Below are 6525 nucleotides of genomic sequence, written 5' to 3'. Positions count from 1 at the left end.
AGGGGGCGTGACATGGGGGAGGGGACAGCAGAGCTCTGGGGCTGGGCTTCCTGACTGGTGGAGAGGGTCCCGCCACCCCGCGCTCCCTGCCCCGTGCATCCCTCGTGTTCTCTGCTTGCTGTCCCTGGGGTCACACTCCAGGACAGCGTTTGCCCTGACCGCTTGGGTCAGCCGTGCCCGGGGCTGCGCGCCTGGTGGGGGCAGGACAGGGTGGGCTTGTGTGGGCCCAGGTGACCAAGCCCAGCACCTCCACACAGTGTCCAGCAGGGGGAGGACTCAGAAGTGCCCGCAGCACATCCCCTCCGTGTCCCTCACCGTACCTTCTCTGCTCCTGCTGGCCTGCTCCCTGGGGCGGGCAGGTGAGGGGGAAGCGGTCAGTGTGAGTGTGCGCCCTCAGGGCCTGTGAGAGCGCTGCAGGCAGGCGGGCGGCCGTCAGGGCTGGTTCCCATTCCCGTAGTCCTCTCTGGGACGTGGATTGCCAGACAGCAGATGGTGGGGCCCCGTGTGCAGGAGCGAGTCAGGATGGGCCCGGGGCCCCGTGTGCAGGGAGTGTCAGGATGGGCCCGGGGCCCCGTGTGCAGGGAGTGTCAGGATGGGCCCGGGTCCCCGTGTGCAGGAGAATGTCAGGATGGGCCAGGGGGCCTGTGTGCAGGGACCGCGTCAAGGGGCCCAGGTCTGGCCCCAGGCAGTCACTGACGCATGAGCTGATGTGGGCCTCGAGGCCTCTCTGTCACTGCGTGCAGACGCAGGCTCTGGTCGGTGGTGCTTTGGGGCCTTTGTCTTGGGCACAGAAGGGCGTCAGTGCTGGCAGCCTCCGCCGGGCGGTGAGTCAGGCGCTGGCGGCCGTGTCTGTCAGGGCCCTTGCTGCCTGGAAGTCAGGTGTTGAGCAGAGTGCTTTGGGAATGTTTGTGCAGCCATAGCACCCGTGATGGCCGCCTGGCTGATGTCATTGTGCTGAGATGTTGGTGCCCAGCCCCGATTGGCCCCAGTGGGTCGTGGCAGCCACCCCGTGAGCTGGGTTTCCCCGGGTGCTGCCATCGGCGCGCGTCTCCAGGATGTCGGGAGAGCTCGCCGGCGCGCGGAGATAGCAAGACGCCAGCCTTCCGGCCCTTTCCCTGATGTCACGTTCCCCGGGGGCAGCTAGTCTCCTGCTTCTGGACCTCAGACCCTCGGCCTGCGTGAAGAGCCTCCTTGTTCTGAAGTCAACCAGACTCCCTTCGGCTGCATTTTTTCCAAAGGCGCTAAAATAACATCGGTTAAAGTGATAATTACAGACAGGTTCCTGACGTTGGCTTGTGTTTCTCAAGGCCCTGTTGAGATTGGGAAATGTTATTTCTCTGATCCTTGGGAGAAAATCAGAGATTACTAGTATCTTTGAGTTCACGTGTCTCTTTTGGTGCCATGGAGGCTCCGGGGCTGTGAGTCTGAGGGCCTCGTGCCAGGCTCGTCCCTGCTCGTTCCTCTGGTCCCTGCTGGCTGCAGAGGACCCGGGGGCCAGGCGGGCCGAGCCCTGGATGGGACAGTCTCTGCAGGGGGGGGAGACTGAGGCCCGGGGAGGGGGGTGCCCCCGTGGCTGGTGCTGCCGCCGGAGCTGGGGTATCGGGTGCCTTTCCTTCTGAGGCTGATGTCCTCAGGACGCAGAGCTTCTAGCCCACTCACGCATGTGCCCGTGCCTGCTGAGTCACAGCAGGGGCCTGGGTGCCCTGGGAGGGACAGCACTCTTCTGCCTGCCTTGGGGTCTGGGTCTCTTGCACAGCGGTAGACATTCCCACTTCCGGGCCCCTAGGCCGGGAGCAGACTGATCACATAGTGGTGTTTGATTAGAGGATCTGGCCTGGCCCCCCCCTCGGGCTCCTGGCTGCTGCGTGAATAGCCTTCCCCTGCCTTCTGCAGGTGCCCCGGGCCTGGCCTGCCGACCCGAGTCCCCCACCCAGCAGGCTGGTGAGCCCGCGTCCTCTGGCCTGCCTGCCGCCTGGTGGCCTTCACCCCAGCTCTCGTTCACCCAGCCAGCCTCTCTGCCCGAATCTGGGCAGTCCTGTGCCACCTGGACACACAGACAGCTCAGTCTGGTGGGGGCGCCTGGGGCCCCTGGAGGTGTGCGGGGGAGGGGAGGCTTTCAGAGCGGGGGCGACACTCAGGGAGGGCATGGTGGCAAGTGTGAGTGAGGAGGCCCGGCTCCTGCCGCTGGGCTCACGTCCCAACGCGGACTGGAGATGGGAAGTCCCTTCTCATTCGTGTGAGGCCCCAGGGGGTGGGGGGCACACAGGAGGCTGGTTTGCGGCTGACCCAGCGTCCCCGCAGAGCGGGCCGGGGCTGCCCCTAGCCGGAGTCTGGGAGCGGAGGGCTGTGTTGGTCATGTGCTAGTTCCTTCCACACTGCTTATGGCCGAAAACCCAGGTCTTGGCGGCTGCTTTTGTGTAATAGGGTGAGTTGTCCCTCCCAGAATGAGATCCCAGATGCAGGTGGTCCAGGTGTCCAGGGCGCCGTCAGCACCTCGGTCCCTCACTCATCCTCTTGCTAAAACAGCTGCCGGCACCCCAGCCATCACATCCACATTCCAGGCGGGAAAAGGGGGAGGCCCGAAGGTGGACGGTCTCCACTGCAGGAGAGCAGGACTAGGCCTGGGCGTCCCCAGCAGAGCCGTCCACACCACTGGCCGTGCCCCCAGGTGAGCCGGGTGGGTGTTGGTGCTTCTCTGGGCATCACGTGGACAGAGTCCTCTCGCCTGGCCCTCACGGCACTGATCCCGTTGCCTGGGTGTCTGAGCTGCCCACGGGGAGCACTTCCTGGTTACTGCTGGGCGCACGGAAGCACAAGGAAAGGGTCCGCAAAGCGGTCAGGAAGCTTCCGGAGGCCTGACTCCTCGGCGCCTGGGTGCAGGTAGACGTCCAAAGGCCAGACGAGAAGGTGGCCTGTGGTCGTGCTCCGGCTCAGCCCGTCGGGAAGGGAGGGGCCGGCGCTGGCTTCTTAGCAGGGCCTCCGTGGCCATGTGGTCACCCGCTGCCTCCGTGTGTGGCTGACGGGTGTGACTTCCTGGTGGGTGGAGGTCATGGAAAAACGGCCGGAGACCTGGGAGTGTGTGGGGGCCCAGGGGCCTCGGGGAAGGTCGCTCGCAGACTGGCCCTGAGTGTCGGGCGGGCTTGTCCAGACAGGTGCACGGTCCCCGAGGCCACGGTTTACACGTGTTAATGCAGTCAGGTGTGCATCACAGGTGTGTAAGTAAGTGTGTGCACACGGGGTACGGAGACCTGGACCGAGGTGGGCACGGCTGTGCGCGTGTGGGTACGTCCGCACACTCTGGGGAGGGCCCGCTGTAACCTGCCAGGATGTAGGTGGTGGCCCCCTGTGCTCCAGGGTGACCGGAGGGGGTCTTCCCCCTGTGTGAGTGCCTTGAGGAGGGGTGTGAGGGGAGGGGATGTCGAGGGGGGAGGCTGTGTGTGTGTGTGCCAGGGAGGGGTTGTTTTGAGGTTCTAGAATTTGCTACAGTCNCCCTAGACGCACGAGGCCACCGCAGGGCAGCACCAGCTGGAGGCCGAACCCTCCCCCCACGTGCCCTGACGGGCTGGGCGCCGAGCGGGGCTCCTGCGCACCCGGGGACACTCCTCCCTGCCCCAAGGCCCCGGGCTGTGGTGGGGGGGACGGGCCTGGGACACTAGGGGACTTCTGTTGAAAGTGGGGGTGGGGGGCAGAGGGCGGGAGCAGGTGCCGCGGGGAGTGGTTGGCCAGCTGCCCAGTGCGCTCCAGCCCCTTCTCCACACCCCTGCCCTTCTTGGAGCTGCCTGAAGCCTGGAGGTGGCTGTCTTTCCCGACAGCACAGGCCTGGGTTGGGGGTCTTCTGTTGGGGCGCAGGGCTGGGCTAGGGCCCCACAGAGTGGACAGGCCCCACCCTGGGAGCAAGTGGGGTCCCCCTTTTCCGGGAGCGAGCAGGGCTGCCTGGGGAGGGCCCCAGCAGGGGCTGCTTCGGGGGCTGCTCAGCTTCGAGGCCCCGCTTCAGACGTCAGGCACCGCTGTCTTCCTGCGCGGGGCCACAAGCTGTCGGAGGACCCTGTGGCCCCGGCCTTGCTCGGACGGGGGCCCCGGCTGGCGCACGACGTTGGCTGGGGGTGAGGGGCGAGGTGGCACTGACCTAACAGCGCTGACCAGTGGCTTGTCCTACGGCAGGGCCGTGTGCCCCAAACGCCTTGGTCAGTCTTCCCATGGCGGGAAGGGGGGGGTGAGGTCAGATTTGGACGCCAGGCAGGGCTGGGACTCCCCTTTCCACCCAGGAGACGCTGCTGCTACCGGCCAGGGTCACATCCTGTGGGGGAGCCGGGCAGGGGTGGGGTGCAGACAGGGCACTGGCCCGTGAGACCTGGGGAGCTCCTCACCCTAGCCCCACTTGGGGGTGGGGCATGCGTGGGACTGTGTGCACACATGTATGCACACGCATGTGTATGTATGCACATGTGTGCGTGCTCATGTGTGCACGTGTGTGTGCAGATTACATGCTTTTAGGTGCAAACTCCAGCCCCGTCTGTGTGTGGTTGCTGTGATGTGCGTGACCTCCTGGGGCGCGAGGGCGGTAGCTTCCTGGGTCTGGAGCACTTTTATGGAGAAGAGATGAATTTCACTGAATTCCTTCTTGGCTCCTGTAGAGAAAGTCATGTGTTTTGTTATTTTGTTATTATTTTTCTGCTGGGGGGCCATGGAGTGATTAATTTCCTCCCGCTGCCGGCTTTGCATTCCTGGGGTCACGTGCTGGGCTCCAGCTGTGTTTTGGTTGCTGGGGTTTTACTGAGGAGCCAGGAGCCGAGGGGTCCGGCACCACCGCTCCACCCCGAGGTTTTCCGCCGTCACTGGGAAGGTGTCCAGTGTCTCCAAGCATCGGCTCTCTGGGCCGGGCAGGGTGTCCCGTCCACCCCCTGCCTGAGGCCGCACCTCCCCCCTGCTCGCACCAGCCCTGCGCCCTGCTCTCTGCGGTCCCCACAGGCTCCAACCTGGGCGTGGCCCCGCCCCGCCCTCCTCCTTGGGAGGGAGTCCTGAGGTTCCGTGCCAGAGGCCGCGTCCGGCCCAGCGGTACCCCGGCCTGGCTGGCACCTCAGTTGCCCTGGTCCCCACGTTCCAGAAGGAGCAGATCATTGTGCTGCAGCCGCCACCCCTGTCTGGGGGCCTGAAGTGGGTGTGTCCCTCCCAGTCCCTAACCACAGGCCTGACCCTCCTACCTGGCTGGCCCTTGAAGCCTGCTGGCGTCTCCTTGTCCTCTGTGAGCAGACCCGTTGCGTAGGGGACGTTTCCCCGCCAGCGTGCCGGCAGACGCCCCGGTCCCTCCCCCGCCAGGACCCACCTGAATCTGTCATGTGCTCCGAGCCTGCCTGGTGTCCTTCATGCTTCCCTCGGCCTTGACTAAAATGTGCTCAAAAAAAGGTGTGCTCAGGAGAGGAGGGCGGGGAGGGAGAGTCGTGGGGGTGGGCAGCCCGGCCCGGGGACGATGAGGGGCCCACGGAGGAGGGCGTGCCCATGGCGCACATATTGGCCGTATCAGCTCTGCCATGGGCACTGGTGCTGGGTGGCGTCGGGGACGCGGAGCGGGGCCGGCCCGAGGTCCGGGCCACTGTGGTGGGGGCGCCCCGTCTGAAGCCGGCCCCGCCTCTCCCCAGCTTGCGGTGCGCCTGCACCCCATGCCCCTGGAGTTGGGCACAGCCGTGGACTTGATGTGGCCTTGGGAGTGAGTGACACGTGCCACTTTGGGGGACGTCCCCAGAACACGCATGGTGCACCGTTCTGGCGTGGTGACCGGCGTGGCTGCAGACGGCGGCCTGTCCGGCAGCCTGGGTCCTGGTGTGCGGGCCACGGGGACCAGAGCCCCGGGCGCCCACGGTGGTGGTGGAAGCCCCTGGCTCTTTGGTCCCTGGTACACCTGGTGGCTGGGTCCCGCCAGGAAGACCGAGGAAGAGGAGCAGGGAGCAGTGCTCGGTGGCTCCTGAGGTCGGGAGAGGGTGCGGGGAACGTGGGAGAGGACAGGCGTGCGGCGCAGCGAGCCGGTTCTCCCTGACGCGCGGCGGGGCGGCGGGAACGGAACCAGATGCGCCGTGACGGACTCCGGAGTCCGTGAGCAGCAGCACCGCCTGACAGCCCGTGTGGAAGAGAGGAGCACAGAACACAGTGAAGCTTCTAGAAGGCGGCCAGAGGTGCACTTGGAGGAGACTTTTCATCCCAAATGGCTTCAACACGATCGAGAGACAAATAAAAACAATACGTGACGCAAGCATTCAACCCCGGGCTGTGGAGGAGAGGAAGACAGAGCCGCGGCAGCAGGAGGGACGGGGGCAGGGCAGCAGGAGTGGCCGTTTGTCCAGCGGGCAACAGCGGAACAGAGAAACCGAGGCCAGGAACGTCCCCTGGGGGGACTCTGGGGACCCTGTGTGAGCCCCCCTGTACTGTCAGGGCAGCCCCACTAGTGACCCTGCGGACCGGCCTGTGCCTCACTCGGCCCTCTCCCCGCCAACCCCCGTGGTGTGACAGGCCCCGCAGGGCCCTTCGTGGTTA

This window comes from Crocuta crocuta, unplaced genomic scaffold, assembly GCF_008692635.1.
Source record: "Crocuta crocuta isolate KB4526 unplaced genomic scaffold, BGI_CrCroc_1.0 scaffold675, whole genome shotgun sequence".
NCBI classification, from domain to species: Eukaryota; Metazoa; Chordata; class Mammalia; order Carnivora; family Hyaenidae; genus Crocuta; species Crocuta crocuta.
This window is presented reverse-complemented; position numbering follows the sequence as displayed.